Genomic DNA, 16,848 nt, shown 5'->3' on the forward strand with positions numbered 1-16,848 from the left:
GTCAACAGATCTGAACCTTTCAGATCCGTGTGTGCTTTGCAAATCTCTATGTCATCTCCTAGATACAGCTACCACGCTCTATTTGGAGCTATTCCAAATAACTGTTCTACTATACGAATCCGGTTTACTACTCCGAATAATCCGGATTAGTGTCAAAGTTTGCATCGGTGTTACCCTTTACGACGAACTCTTTTACCACCTCCATAATCGAGAAAATTCCTTAGTCCACTAGTTACTAATGATAAGTTTGACCACTGTCTTGTGATCCATTCCTGGATCACTCTTGTACCCCTTGACTGACTCATGGCAAGGCACACTTCCGGTGCGGTACACAGTATAGCATACTATAGAGCCTACGTCTGAAGCATAGGGGACGACCTTCGTCCTTTCTCTTTCTTCTGCCATGGTCATGTCTTGAGTCTTACTCAATACTCACACCATATAACACAACCAAGAACTCCTTCTTTGCTGATCTATTTTGAACTCCTTCAAAATCTTATCATGGTATGTATTCATTTGAAAGTACTATTAAGCGTTTTGATCTATCCTTATAGATCTTGATGCTCAATATTCAAGTAGCTTAATCCAGGTTTTCCATTGAAAAACACTTTTCAAATAACCCTATATGCCTTCCAGAAATTCTACATCATTTCCGATCAACAATATGTCAACAACATATACTCATCAGAAATGCTATAGTGCTCCCACTCACTTCTTTGGAAATACAAGTTTCTCATAAACTTTGTAAACCCAAAAAGTTTGATCACCTCATCAAAGCGTATATTCCTTCTCCGAGATGCTTACTCCAGTCCTTAGAAGGATTACTGGAGCTTTGCATACTTGTTAGCATCTTTCAGGATTGACAAAACCTTCTGGTTGTATCACATACAACCTTTCCTCAAGAAAATTGTCGAGGAAACAATGTTTTTTACATCCTATCCGAAAGATTTCATAAATAATGCAGTAACTGCTAATACAATTCCAACAGACTCTTAGCATCGCTATGAGTGAGAAAGTCTCATCATAGTCTACTCCTTGAACTTGTCGGAAAACATCTTAACGACAAGACGAGATTTCTTAATGGTGACACTTACCATCATTGTCCGTCTTCCTTTTAAAATCCATCTGTACTCAACAACCTTACGACCATTGAGTAGTTCTGCCAAAGTCTACACTTTGTTTTCATACATGGATCCTCTCTCGCATTTTATGGCCTCGAGCCATTCGTCGGAATCCGGGCCCACCATCGCTTCTTCATAGCTCATAGGTTCATTGTTGTCTAGCAACATGACCTCCAAGACAGGATTACGTACCACTCTGAAGTAGTATGTATCCTTGTCAACCTACGAGTTTTGGTAGTGACTTGATCCGAAGTTTCATGATCACTATCATCAACTTCCACTTCAATTGGTGTAGGTGCTACAGGAAAAACTTCCTGTGCCCTGCTCCACACTGGTTGAAGTGATGGTTCAATAACTTTATCAAGTCTCCACCATCCTCCCACTAAATTCTTTCGAGAGAAACTTTTCCTTGAGAAAGGACCCGTTTAAGAAACAATCTCTTCTGCTTCCAGATCTGAAATAGGAGGTATACCCAATTGTTTTGGGTGACCTATGAAGATGTATTTATCTGCTTTGGGTTCGAGCTTATCAGGATGAAACTTTTCCACATAAGCATCGCAGCCCCAAACTTTCAAGAAACGACAGCTTAGGTTTCTCTAAACCATAGTTCATACGGTGTCATCACAAGGGAATTACGTGGTGCTGTATTTAAAGTGAATGCGTTTGCCTCTAATGCCTAACCCGTGAACGATAGCCGTAATTCGATAAGAGACATCATGGTATGCCCCATATCCAATAGGGTGCATCTATGATGTTCGGACACACCATCACACTATGATGTTCCATGCGGTGTTAGTTGTGAAACAATTTCCACAATGTCTCAATTGTGTACCAAACTCGCAACTCAGATATCCATCTCTATGATCATATCACAGACATTTTATCATCTGGTCACGAAGATCTTCAACTTCACTCTGAAATTACTTGAACCTTTCAATAATTCAGACTTGTGTTTCATCAAGTAAATATACTCAACATCTACTCAAATCATATGTGAAGTAAGAACATAACGATATCCACTGCATGCCTCAGCACTCATTGGACTGCATACATCAAAATGTGTTATTTCCAACAAGTTGCTTTCTTGTTCCATCTTACTGAAAACGAGGCTTTTCAGTCATCTTGCCCATGTGGTATGATTTGCATGTCTCAAGTGATTCAAAATCAAGTGAGTCCAAACGATCCATCTGCATGGAGTTTCTTCATGCATATACACCAATAGACATGGTTCGCATGTCTCAAACTTTTCAAAAAACGAGTGAGTCCAAAGATCCATCAACATGGAGCTTCTTCATGCGTTTTATACCAGTATGACTCAAAAGGCAGTGCCACAAGTAGGTGGTACTATCATTACTATCTTTTATCTTTTGGCATGAACATGTGTATCACTACGATCGAGATTCAATAAACCATTCTTTTAGGTGCAAGACATTGAAGGTATTATTCAAATAAATAGAGTAACCATTATTCTTCTTAAATGAATAACCGTATTGCGATAGACATAATCCAATCATTTCTATGCTCAACGCTAACACCAAATATCAATTATTTAGGTTTAACACCGATCCCGATGGTAGACGGAGCAGGCGATGCTTGATCACATCAACCTTGGAAACACTTCCAACACACATTGTCATCTCACTTTTAGCTAGTCTCCGTTTATTCCGTAACTCTTTTATTTCGAGTTACTAACACTTAGCAACCGAACCGGTATCTATTACCATGGTGCTACTAGGAGTACTAGTAAAGTACACATTTAATACTATGTATATCCAATATACTTCTGTCAACCTTGCCAGCCTTCTCATCTACCAAGTCTCTAGGGTAGTTCTGCTTCAGTGATCGTTCCCTCATTACAGAAGCACTTAGCCTCGGGTTTGGGTTCAACCCTAGGTTTCTTCACTAGAGTAACAACTGATTTGCCATTTCATAAAGTATTCCTTCTTGCTCTTGCCCTTCTTGAAACTAGTGGTTTCACTAACCATCAATAATTGATGCTCCTTCTTGATTTCTACTTTCACGGCATCAAATATCGCGAATATTTCAAGGATCATCATATCTATCCCTGATATGTTATAGTTCATCACGAAGCTCTAGTAGCTTGGTGGCAATGACTTTGGAGAAACATCACTATCTCATCTAGAAGATTAACTCCCACTCGATTCAAGTGATTGTTGTACCCAGATAATCTGAGTACAAGCTCAACGATTGAGCTTTTATCTCTTAGTTTGTAGGCTAAGAAACTCGTCAGAGGTCTTATACCTCTTGACGTGGGTACGAGCCTGAAATCCCAATTTTAGCCCTTGGAACATCTCATATGTTCCGCAACATTTCTAAAACGTCTTTAGCGCCTCAATTTTAAACCGTTTAACATTACTGAACTATCACGTAGTTATCAAAACGTGTATGTCAGATGTTTGCAACATCGACAGACAACGTTCGAGGTTCAGCACACGGAGCGGTGCATTAAGGACATAAGCGCAATGAGGACAATCCTCAGTTTACGGACCCAGTCCACATAATTGCTACTATCAACTTTCAACTAAATTTTCTCTAGGAACATATCTAAAATAGTAGAACTAAAACGCGAGTTACAACATAATTTGCAAAGAAATTTTGACTATGTTCAGGATAATTAAGTTCATCTAATGAACTCCCACTCATATAGACATCCCTCTAGTCATCTTAAGTGATACATGATCCGAGTCAACTAGGCCGTGTCCGATCATCACGTGAGACAGACTAGTCATCATCGGTGAACATCTTCATGTTGGTCGTATCCACTATACGACTCATGTTCGACCTTTCGGTCTCTTGTGTTCCGAGGCCATGTTTGTACATGCTAGACTCGTCAAGTTAACCTAAGTGTTTCGCCTGTGTAAATCTGGCTTACACCCATTGTATGCGAACGTTAGAATCTATCACACCCGATCATCATGTGGTGCTTCGAAACAACGAAATTTCGCAATGGTGCATAGTTAGGGGGAACACTTTCTTGAAATTATTATGAGGGATCATCTTATTTACTACCGTCGTTCTAAGCAAATAAGATGCATAAACATGATAGACATCACATGCAGTCAAAAAGTGACATGATATGGCCAATATCATTTTGCTCCTTCTGATCTCCATCTTCGGGGCTCCATGATCATCATCATTACCGGCATGACACCATGATCTCCATCATCGTGTCTCCATGAAGTTGTCTCGCCAACTATTACTTCTACTACTATGGCTAACGGTTTAGCAATGAAGTAAAGTAATTACATGGCGTTATTCAGTGACACGCAAGTCATACAATAAATAAAGACAACTCCTATGGCTCCTGCCGGTTGTCATACTCATCGACATGCAAGTCGTGATTCCTATTACAAGAACATGATCAATCTCATACATCACATATCATTCTACACATTCTTTTGGCCATATCACATCACATAGCATACCCTGCAAAAACAAGTTAGACGTCCTCTAATTGTTGTTTGCATGTTTTACGTGGCTGCTATGTGTTTCTAGCAAGAACGTTTCTTACCTACGCAAAAGCCACAACGTGATATGCCAATTGCTATTTACCCTTCATAAGGACCCTTTTCATCGAATCCGATCCAACTAAAGTGGGAGAGACTGGCACCCGCTAGCCACCTTATGCAACAAGTGCATGTCAGTCGGTGGAACCTGTCTCACGTAAGTGTACGTGTAAGGTCGGTCCGGGCCACTTCATCCCACAATACCGTCGAAACAAGATAGGACTAGTAACAGTAAGAATATTGAACAAAATCAACACCCACGACAACTTGTGTTCTACTCGTGCATAGAATCTACACAATAGACCTAGCTCATGATGCCACTGTTGGGGAACGTAGCAGAAATTCAAAATTTTCCTACGAGTCACCAAGATCTATCTATGGAGAGACTAGCAACGAGAGAGAGGAGTGCATCTACATACCCTTGAAGATCACGAGCGAAAGCGTTCAAGAGAACGGGGTTGAGGGAGTCGTACTTGTCGTGATCCAAATCACCGAAGATCCTAGTGCCGAACGGACGACACCTCCGCGTTCAACACACGTGCAGCCCAGTGACGTCTCCCGTGCCTTGATCCAGCAAGGAGAGAGGGAGAGGTTGGGGAAGACTCCGTCCAGCAGCAGCACGACGGCGTGGTGGTGGTGGAGGAGCGCGGTACTCCAGCAGGGCTTTGCCAAGCACTACGAGAGACAAGGAGGGAGAGAGGTAGGGCTGCGCCTTGGGAGAGAGAGACTCGTGTGTTGGGCAGCCCCAAAACCTCCACTATATATAGGGGGAAGGGAGAGGGGGAGGCGCCCTAGTGTTTCCCCTAGGGGGGCGGCGGCCAGGGCAGATGGGATCTCCCCTTTGGGTGACTTGGCCCCCAAGCCAGGAGGTGGGAACCCTAGATGGGGCGCCCCAAACCACCTGGTCACGTGGGAATAGGTGAGGGGGGCGCACAACCCCTTAGTGGGCTGGTTTCACTAGTGCAGAACCGGGCTTTAGTGCCGGTTCATGACGGCCTTTAGTGCCGGTTGGCGAACCGGCACTAAAGAGTGGGGACTAAAGCCCCCCCGCTTTAGTACCGGTTCGTCATGAACCGGTGCTAAAGTGCAAACACGTGGCACGAGCCAGGCCCGTGTGCGTGTAGAACATTAGTACCGGTTGGTAACACCAACCGGCACTAAATGTTTGGGTGTTTTTTTTAATTTTTGCTTTAATTTTGTGTTTTCAATTGGCTTTATTTTCCATTTAATTCTTTTTTGTTTGCTGGTATTTCACGATACTACAAACTGTACACGTTATGCATATATCATCGAATGTCTCACAGCCAACACCATTAACTATTCACACATACACATGTATATACATATACAATTTATCCTACATGTTGCCTTGGTGCCTTCGGAGCACGATGACAAGTGGTTCATGGGGGCGGTAGCGGGTAATAGTATTCTCCTTTCGGATCTATGACCTAGTCGAGCAAAAATCCGGCTCTTTCGTCTTGAAGTGCTTGTATGCGGTCTGATGGTAGGAGCTTATCCCGCACCGATCTGAACTGTTAAGAAGGAGATCAATATGCATGTGTGTTAGTTGTGTGACTAGATATCGATAATGGTGTGAATAGTGTTCTGACAAAAACGTACCCTGTCCTGTCTATCAGATCTGCTCCTTTCGCACGTCATCATGCGAATGTTCTCGCAAACGTAGTACGCACATAGATTATTCCCTTTCGCCTGCCTCAGGGCCTTTACGAGAATGGAATTGAATCAGATAATGATTAATCAAGCATAATAATTAATTAATGATATTGAAACAAGAATTAAAGAGATGGTAGCTAGCTAGTACTACTTAATTACTAACCTTGGGTCGATGCCAAAACAACTTTTTTGGCCACGTGCCTGGAGTCACCTTGATGAACTTTGCCCATGCCCTGCCTGCCGGCAAAGAAAATTAATAAAGGGGTTATTAAATAGTTCATATCAGGAACTAATAGTTAATAATGATTGAAATTACCTGTTGACTATCCCCTTCACGATGGTGTAGTCTTTATCTTCTTTAGTTAGTGAGTCCAGTAATTCAACTTTTCCTTCCTCAACTTTAATGTCTAACAAGACCCAGTGCCAACTGCATACGCACACGTTTGCATGTCTTAATTAAGCGGGCATGTGCATAAAATTAATCAACTACCGTCAACCGTATACACTTAATTATTAACATCAAGCTAGCTAATAAGCAAAAACAGAATTTGTAGTACAAGACAGTGTGACTCACGGGAAGTTGTAAGGAAGTAGTATATCTTCATTGGTATTGAGGCGCTTCAAGAACTCTAGCATGCTTTCCTCTACAGCAGCTTGACAATGTTCAATCTCCCATATGTCCTGATTAATGGTATTTGGGTCAATGAACCCAACGCCATAGCGTCCTGCTTTTTTAATTTCATACATCTTCATCCTGCATATAATACCATAGAAAAAGAATATAGTGAGGATAATTACATGTAATGATTTATCAAAATTATCACTACATAACTAGCTTGAGACTTCAATTACAGAAGGAAATCACTTACAGACAATAGCAACTGACGATAGACTTGTCGAGTGCGTCTTGATTAAATAACTGAAATAGTTCTGGATACTCAATGGTCAAAGCTTTCTCATGGTAATAATGCTCATGCTTGACATTCACCATGAGGGACTCTCAATTGGAAATCTTGGTAATGTTCATGTACCATTGATGCAATTGATACATTCTCGTTGGGAGGTCCTTGACCTTGTCTGGATGGACCAAAGGTTTGCCCCAGACATATTGCCATGCTATTTCCGATTCTTTAAGCGTAGGCATGGGCTCGATTTCGAGGAGTTGTCCAACAGAGATATTGAGCATTTGAGCCTACATTATATGATCCTCTGTTATTACCACATCGCCATGCTGGGGAACGCTAACGGTTTGCCCACAATAATATTTGGCGCGCGTACTACTCCTCTCATGTGTTGTTGCCCCCCCCTTGGCCCATGAAGCCCCCCTAACACTTGCCGGGGCTCCCGAAACACCTTTCGGTCATGCTGGTCATCACCCGGTACCTCTGGAACACTTCCGGACTCCAAAACCCTTCGTCCAATATATCAATCTTCACCTCCGGACCATTCCGGGACTCCTCGTGACGTCCGGGATCTCATCCGGGACTCCGAACAACATTCGATAACCGCATACATACCTTCCGTATAACCCTAGCGTCATCGAACCTTAAGTGTGTAGACCCTACGGGTTCGGGAACCATGCAGACATGACCGAGACATCTCTCTGGTCAATAACCAGCAGCGGGATCTGGATACCCATGTTGGCTCCCACATGTTCTAGGATGATCTCATTGGATGAACCATGATATCAAGTATTCAATCAATCCCATATACAATTCCCTTTGTCTACCGATATAGTACTTGCCCGAGATTCGATCGTCGGTATCCCGATACCTGGTTCAATCTCGTTACCGGCAAGTCTCTTTACTCGTTCTGTAACACATCATCCCGCGATCAACTCCTTGATCACATTGTGCACATTGTGATGATGTCCTACCGAGTGGGCCCAGAGATACCTCTCCGTCACACGGAGTGAAAAATCCCAGTCTCGATTCGTGCCAACCCAACAGACACTTTCGGAGATACCCGTAGTGCACCTTTATAGCCACCCAGTTACGTTGTGACGTTTGGTTCACCCAAAGCATTCCTACGGTATCCGGGAGTTGCACAATGTCATGGTCTTAGGAAAATATACTTGACATTTAGAAAAGCTTTAGCATAGGAACTACACGATCTTGTGCTATGCTTAGGATTGGGTCTTGTCCATCACATCATTCTCCTAAGGATGTGATCCCGTTATCAATGACATCCAATGTCCTTGGTCAGGAAACCATGACCATCTGTTGATCAACGAGCTAGTCAACTAGAGGCTCACTGGGGACATGTTGTGGTCTATGTATTCACACATGTATTGCAGTTTCCGGTCAATACAATGATAGCATAAATAATAGACAATTATCATGAACAAGGAAATACAATAATAACCATTTTATTATTGCCTCTAGGGCATCTTTCCAACACTGCTAGTGTTGGTGAAGAATGTTTGCGGCAAGCCTCATCACAGTGTTCAGGTGTATCATAACAAAGGTTTTTTATGGGGCTGATACCAACTAAACGACACCAACAATTGTGCGTGCATTTTCCAAATTGTTTAGATGGTGCACACAATCCATACGGTAGATTGATCTTTCTGTTACCTATCTCTTCGATGCTCCCACCCAGAGAATAAAAAACAATTAGAGCAATATATATTATGCATGCAAGTATATAGAACTATTCTTGAAATGTTTATTTAATCAACTAACAAGCAATATATCCTATATCCTATATACCTAAATAGTTCATCCTCACTATCTCTATTATCTTGGCATGCACACATGCCACCTCATCAAAGGCCCACCACAACATGCATGAACTTTTTTTCCATTATTACTGATCTCATGCATACATCCCACATCACCACAAATGCCACCTCATCAAAGGTCCACTCAACATGCATGGGAAAAGGTTTTTCATTATATTACTTTTTGAAAATTTACTATAGGGCAACATCCCTACAATCTTTTATTTTGTTTTTTCTCAGGCATGTTTAAATCCCCTCCCACTGGGAGCCAAATCCAATATCTGGGTGCTATTAAGATCTTTGCAACCATTAGGCTACATGCCCGTTCGCTATGCCACTTATATTCAAAATACTTTTTGACCACACAATAATAAATTACAATGTATATAATATGTATTTTTAGTTTTAGTTCATATATTATTAATTATACTATTCGTCTTTCATACAAACAAACACTAAAAATATAGTAGTCCATTCCCGCAGCAACGCGTTGGGTATTCTCTAGTATATGAAACAACATACCACCAAACGACCTTTTTTATAACCATATACACTTTATTCCACAAAAAACTATATACACTTTTTAACACATATTCGAAAATATTAGACAAAACTCACGGTAGCCAAAAAAAAAAGATAAAAATCAGGAAATATTTTTTTATATTATGCTAATTACATTGCGCATGAACAACAAAGCACACGACGAGAAGTAGCGAAAGTGGCACTAGCAGGTGCACACGTTCTGTGTACTTCGCCATGCACACAGACTTTGAATTACTTTGAACAATCGGTGATTTTGGAGGCAATATATATGTGTGTGTGCGCGCGCGCGTGTGTGTGTGATATGAATTCGGTGGTGCTTGTTATCCAACTGATATCTTTCGTGCGTATATATAGCTAGGTAACAAAACATTAATAAGGAATTCTTTTAATGCCAACAATTGTCTAGCCAATAATAATTTTGACAATGGATGGAAATTGGTGATGAACATTAAATCAGGATGATAATTTTGGGATGAAATAAATAATGACCCAAAGTTTTGAAGGCTAACTACACAAGATTTACACCATTAAATCGCAAGAAGAGGGGCGAATTACATGCCAATTTTTTCAAATGCATATGGAATTCGTGTTCTCTTTTAGTGCAAATCCAGTTATCTAAATTGGAAATAAGAAGCAATTGCCCAAGTGGCAGAAAATGGTTATACATTAAGCGGAGGAAATAGTAATAAAAGGAAAAAGTCTTATGCTCGCCAGTTTGTATGTCCCCAATAGATAATTCTTGCTGACCATGCCCTATAGTACTCATCGCAATCGATAGCAATAAGTCATGCTTGAAGCCACATGATTCACTAGCTTTTATAAGTTTTGGATATAATTTTATGGGTACTTGTGTGTTCATTTTCAAAATTACAAAAGAACTAAAGAGAGTTACTTTTATTCAATAGCACGCGTAAAATAGTAGACGCTGCTACTAGGGTGACACTGGCGCCATCCAGAGCACCCGCAAGCCTCTATTTATTTGTGGCACAACGGCTAGTTTCATGTACCAACCTCGCAGCATCCATTTTAAGGGGAATGTTGTTGATATCTTCATGTGGCATACAGTTGATCCATACGAACTATTTGTGATGAGCCAGAACAACAGAAGCGGTCAGCCAGATCAAGGTGTGTGTGATATAAGGCATACAGTTCACTCGGATGAACTATTTGCGATTAGGAAACACAACAGAAATGGTAAGTCAGATCAAGGTTTGTGCGATAGACGACATATAGTTGACTCGGATGAAATATTTGCGATGAGCGAAAACAACCGAAACGGTTCAACTTAATAAGATGTGTGTGATCCGCGGCAAACAGGTCCGTAATCATAGTTGTGTGTGAAGAGCGATAGTAACACGGCCGTTTGCTTCTAATAAGCCGTATGTGTTGTGGGCAAACACTTCCTAGTATAGAATTGTCAGCGATTGATGAAGTCGGCACTGACGGGTTCCCTAGTTTAGTTCATGTGTGATGTGATTTGCTTTGTCTACGGAACAACAACATATATACTTATTAATTACATAAGTGACTAGCACACACATGACATTTGCACACAACAAAGTAAACAATTACATGCATATAATCAACTAGAAACAATCATCTAATCATCATCTACTTCCTCTTGTGATGCTTGACGCCACTATTCTGCTGGTGGCTCGATCCCTCGTCGATTACAGGAAGGAGGCACTCCCTCATGTCAACAATCCGCCTGTGCATCTCGTAGCATGTGTACACGTTCTTGGCTGCGAACTTGAGGTGGGCTGCATCCAAGCTCCGCAACTAGGCCCCATGCCAGGCTGCAGGAGTTTTCTTGGCATCCTCCTTCATGTTTTCGTAGTAGGGGTCGATGATGGCCGAGGCAAGGTCAACAAGGGAGTCCTTCTCCTTCTTGTTGCCCCAGACCCTGTAGTGGCAAAGAATTTCGACAAGCTTCTCACAGGTCAAGCCCAAAACCGTGAGCGCTTTTACATCATTGATGGTGTCCACGATAGTGAATTTGTAGTCGGGGTTGTTGTCGTGGCTTTGTCACGACATATGCCCTCGTAAATGGACTTAGTCATGAGGCCATCGCCACAAGGTAGTAGCTTGAATGGGATTGATCGGAATCGAAAGACAATGGTTTTCTCAGGTTCGGCCCCTCATGGTGGAGGTAAAAGCCTACTTCTGCTTGGTTGATATTGATGATGGTGATCTCGATTACAAAGGTGCGACTTGACTAACCTGGTACTCGAGAGATTGTAACTTAGTCTTTCTACCCCAGGGGCTCCCCTTTATATATAGGTTGAGGCCCCGGGCTTACAACAGAGCCCGGGTCATACTACGATCCGTATCTTAATGAGTTTCCTACTTGTCTTATTTCCCAAGATAAATACGGCTCCCTTTGGTGAGCCACCGCTTTCGGTGTAGGGCCATGAGCCGGCCTGCTGATGAGTCGACACATGTATTACGGTTTTCGGTTAATACAATTATAGCATGAACAACAGACAATTATCATGAATAAGGAAATATAATAATAACCATTTTATTATTGCCTCTAGGGCATATTTCCAAAAGTATGTACCATGCTATCTTTTGTATTGAGTACAAGACATCGGGTCCCTCGAGGAGCACTCGGGGACTACCCTCTTTTATCTATATGATAAGTTCTATGCCTATAAATATGTTATTACATTTTTACCGACTTGCACCGGCATTGACCAGTCGGCCCGGAGGCTTGCCGCCTTGTACTATGTTGGTGCTACCTGCAATCGGACAAGTAGTGTGCCGACATCTAAGCCCTCTCTTGCCGCAAGCCGCAGCTCGTAGAGCGATTGTTCGGCTGGCGAGAGTGAAAGGCAGGAAATGATGCCCCACACAAAAAATGGCTAAGGACCAACGCACGTACATAACATAAGTCAGCTCCCTGCCTTGACGATCGGCTGCTGAGTAGCCGGCCAACCGGCTTCTCACTTGCTTCGCTACGCCCCAAAAAGCTGAAGTACTTGCCCTCCCAAAGGCCAAGCACTTGTCCCAGCCACAGTCTGCAGAGCGGCTGTCCGGTTGGCAAGGCAGCAACCAAGGGAGGGCGGCAAAGGAAAAAGCCAATAAGGACCCAAAATCAAGCAAAGTCAGAGTCAAGCACAAGCATAGCAGATGCAGAATAATATTTACATATGCAAGGCTTTCCAGCCGAATTCAAACAGAGTTTTGAATACACCCCCAGCGGGTGGAACTGCGCGAGTTTAACAAATATTGTTCAAAAGACCACTAAGCAGGAAGAAGCTAAAGATAAATTGGCCGCCTAGGCCAAGGGAGCAACAGGCGAGCCAGGCAGGCTGGTGGAGTCGGCAGCACCGGCTGGTGGAGTGGCTGGATGGCGAGTCTCAGCTATGTCACCTCTAGCGGCAGTCGGCGTGCTCGCACGCGGCTCGTTGCTTGAGGCACGGTCGAGTGGAGGCTGGCCATCTGCTCCGCCTTCCGGCGCGACGTCTTCATCGTCCTCACTCTCCTCGTCTTTGCCCTCGTCGCTTGAGGCGATCTCTTCCGCCGAGTCCTCACTGTCCTTCGGGTTCAGCCCGAACATGTCCGACAGCAGCTCGACACCCTCTTCATTCATTTCAGGGACGAAGATACTAGTATCGGTGTTGTCGGTGATTGCCACGGCACGATGGATAATCGCAGGCCTCACCGCCACCAGCTCCACATGGGCCTCTTGCCGGAACATGGCCAACTGGGCTAGATCTAACCCAGGGTACCACACCCTGACGAACTCCAAGGCCGCTTGGCGCTTGACCGGGCCGAAGAGGCCTTCCACGCCTCGGAGTGGCCGACTGCCGCATCCAGCCAGTCGGCAGTCTGACTAGGGGTGCGCGGAGCCTCGATGCCCGGCCAGAGGGCGGAGACCACCTCAGCCCCGACACGCTGCAGCCGGCAGAGCATTCGGTGAGCCGGCTGGAGACGGGCTTGGATGGCAAGGAGCTGCTCGTCGAGCGTCCGACGGGCGTTTGTCGCAATCTTCATGCCTGCCAGCCTTCGCTCTTCATGGCCGGCTTCAATGACTTGGCTGGCGGCGACGGCGTAGCCAGGGAAGTACTCTGTGCAGGTCGAAAAAAGAAAAAGGTTAAGAAGTCGGAAGCCGGATCGTACAACAGATGACGGACAAAGGAAAGGAGAGGAAAGCAAATCACAGTCGACCATGTCTTCGATCCAGCCATATCTGTCGTTCAGCGCCCTCTCTGCTTCGGCCCAGTTCGCCGCCTGGGTCTTGTACTCGGCCTTGAGGGAGGTCCCGCTGTCCTTCGCCTTCTGGATGGCCGCCTTGTGAAGCTCCTCTTTGTCGGCCAGCTTCAGGACCAGGCGGTCGCGCTCTTGGGCCAGCTTGCTGCACTCCTCCTCCTTGGCGTGCAGTGCGGTTTGGGCCTCACCCAGCCGTTGCTGCAGGCCGACGTTGGCTTATGCAAAGACAACAAAGAAAGATGATCAGTAGGCAAGAAAGAAATGAAAAGTCACCAGAAGAGATCCGACCCGGCTGCTCAGCAGTCGGCCCGAATCTCGGGGACTGCACCCAGTGGGTGCACTAACGCGCCCCCCGCAAGAGAGAGAAGACGGAGTGCTTACTCCGGCTCTCAGACAATTCCGTTGGCTTCTGAGCCAGCTCCTGGACGTGGGAGTTGTAGGCAGCCGCTTGGAGATTGCGATATTCCTGCAACAAGAGCAAACGGGAAAGAAAACAAGTCAGCACCCAAACCTACTTGGAAGTTCCAGGCTGCCTGCTCAGCAGTCGGCCCGAAACTTGGGGACTACGCCCAGTGGGTGCGCTGCCGCGCCCCCATGGAAGAGTTCAAGAATCAAAGGCAAAAATGCATACCCGAATGGCCGTCCATGACGCCAGGAACTCCCGGTTGGAAGTTTGGAGGGAGGCAGCCTGATCCTGGAGCTGAGCCCGGACATCCTACGCTGCCACGTTCAGCACAGCCACCCCGCCTCCAGGCGTCCACTCCGGCGAGCCGGTGATGGAGGCCTCTACCTCCAGGGCTGATGAGCCCGCACCCCTAGCTTCGCTCGGCCGTGACACTGATGGTGCATCAGGCTGGCCGCCTTGATCACCACCACCAGCCGGCAGCACCGGTGGTGCGTCAGGCCGGCCACCCTGATCTTCGACAGACGGCACCAAAAGTGGCACCTCCGCCTCTGGGGCGATGTCATCGCCCCCCTCCCTCTCCATGGCTGGCTCCTTTGGGCAGAACCGATACTTCGGGCGCGGATGGCACGGCGCGGAGGGGGATGACGAGCTGCGGGGGTTGGTTGCGGGCGGCCTCCTCCGCCTGCGCCTTGGCAGCGGCATCCGCCTGGGTCTTGGCCATGGTGTCGGCTTGCGCCTTGGCAGCCTCGTCCGCCTCCACCTGCGCCGCCTTGGCAGCCGTCGCCTGCTTCCGCTCTGCCTTCTCCCTCTCCTCGCGCGCCTCCCGCGTGTTCCTCTCCGTCACTGCCTGGATCTCGGCGAGCAGGTCCACCCGGCGGGTGTTGGCGGAGCCCTCGGCTGCCCCAACCACGGAGGCGGCGCCAGATCGCTCAAGGGAGAGCGGGCCCTGAATCAAGCAAACCAATAGAGTTCAGATTGGAGCTATGAGTGAAAAAGAAGAAGAAAGCGTAAGGGAAGTCGAACACTTATGCGGATACCGTCATGGGCTCCTTCACCACCCTCCGAAGGCGGTTCGCCTTCGCGGAGGCCTCCTCCCGCCTGGTTGCCACCGCGGGGCCCTGGGCGCCTGGCCGACTGTCGTACTTCAATGGCGCAGCTCAGCGTTTCTGTGTGCCGCCTGGAGCAGCCGGCGCGACAGACGAGATAGCACCCGTTCGGTCGGTGTCCGGCTGACGGCGTGGCACGACCTCCTCGTCATCGTCCGGCCAGTCTCCAATGCCGCTTCCACCGCTGGAGCTGCCTGCCCCGCCACCTCCTCCCGTGGCATCATTGTCCATGAGGGCGGCCGCCCCCAAGTCGGGGTCGTCCACATCACTCTCCGACCGGTTGGGGAGGTACTCGTGAGTATGCCCGGCGGTGATGACCGTCGACTCGAAGATGGCATTCTGCGTCATGGCCGACTGGTTAGACGACATGCGAGAACTCGACAACTGAAGATAAAGAGAAAAAAAGAAGACTTACAGGAGGCGGCTGATGACTGCTACGTCTTGAGCTTGCATTGGTTTTCTTTGGAGAGGAAAGGGTGATGTAGCACAGTAGAGTAAGTATATCCCTCAGTTTTTGAGAACCAAGGTATCAATCCAGTAGGAGGCTCCTCACAAGTCCCACGAACCTATACAAACAAACAAAGAACTCGCAACCAACGTGATAAAGGGGTTGTCAATCCCTTCACGGCCACTTGCGAAAGCGAGATCTGATAGAGATAATATGATAAGATAAATATATTTTTGGTACTTTATAATCTAGATGCAGAAAATAAAGATGCAAATAAAAGTAGATCGGAAACTTATATGATAAAAGATAGACCCAGGGGCCATAGGTTTCACTAGAGGCTTCTCTCAAGATAGCATAAGTATTACGGTGGGTGAACAAATTACTATCGAGAAATTGATAGAAAAGCGAATAATTATGAGATTATCTAGGCATGATCATGTATATAGGCATCACGTCCGTGACAAGTAGACTGACTCCTGCCTGCATCTACAACTATTACTCCACACATCGACCGCTATCCAGCATGCATCTAGAGTATTAAGTTCATAAGAACAGAGTAACACATTAAGTAAGATGAGATGATGTAGAGGGATAAACTCAAGCAATATGATATAAACCCCATCTTTTTATCCTCGATGGCAACAATACAATACGTGCCTTGCAACCCTTTCTGTCACTAGGTAAGGACACCGCAAGATTGAACCCAAAGCTAAGCACTTCTCCCATGGCAAGAAAGATCAATCTAGTAGGCCAAACCAAATCGATAATTCGAAGAGACTTGCAAAGATAACTCAATCATACATAAAAGAATTCAGAGAAGATTCAAATATTATTCATAGATAAACTTGATCGTAAACCCACAATTCATCGGATGTCGACAAACACACCACAAAAAGAGATTACATCGAATAGATCTCCACAAGAGAGGGGGAGAACATTGTATTGAGATCCAAAAAGAGAGAAGAAGCCATCTAGCGAATAACTATGGACCCGAAGGTCTCTGGTAAACTACTCACAACTCATTGGAGGGGCTATGTTGTTGATGTAGAAGCCCTCCGCGGTGGATTCCCCCTCCGGCAGAACGGC

Source organism: Triticum aestivum, chromosome 6B, assembly GCF_018294505.1.
Source record: "Triticum aestivum cultivar Chinese Spring chromosome 6B, IWGSC CS RefSeq v2.1, whole genome shotgun sequence".
In the NCBI taxonomy this organism is placed as follows: Eukaryota; Viridiplantae; Streptophyta; class Magnoliopsida; order Poales; family Poaceae; genus Triticum; species Triticum aestivum.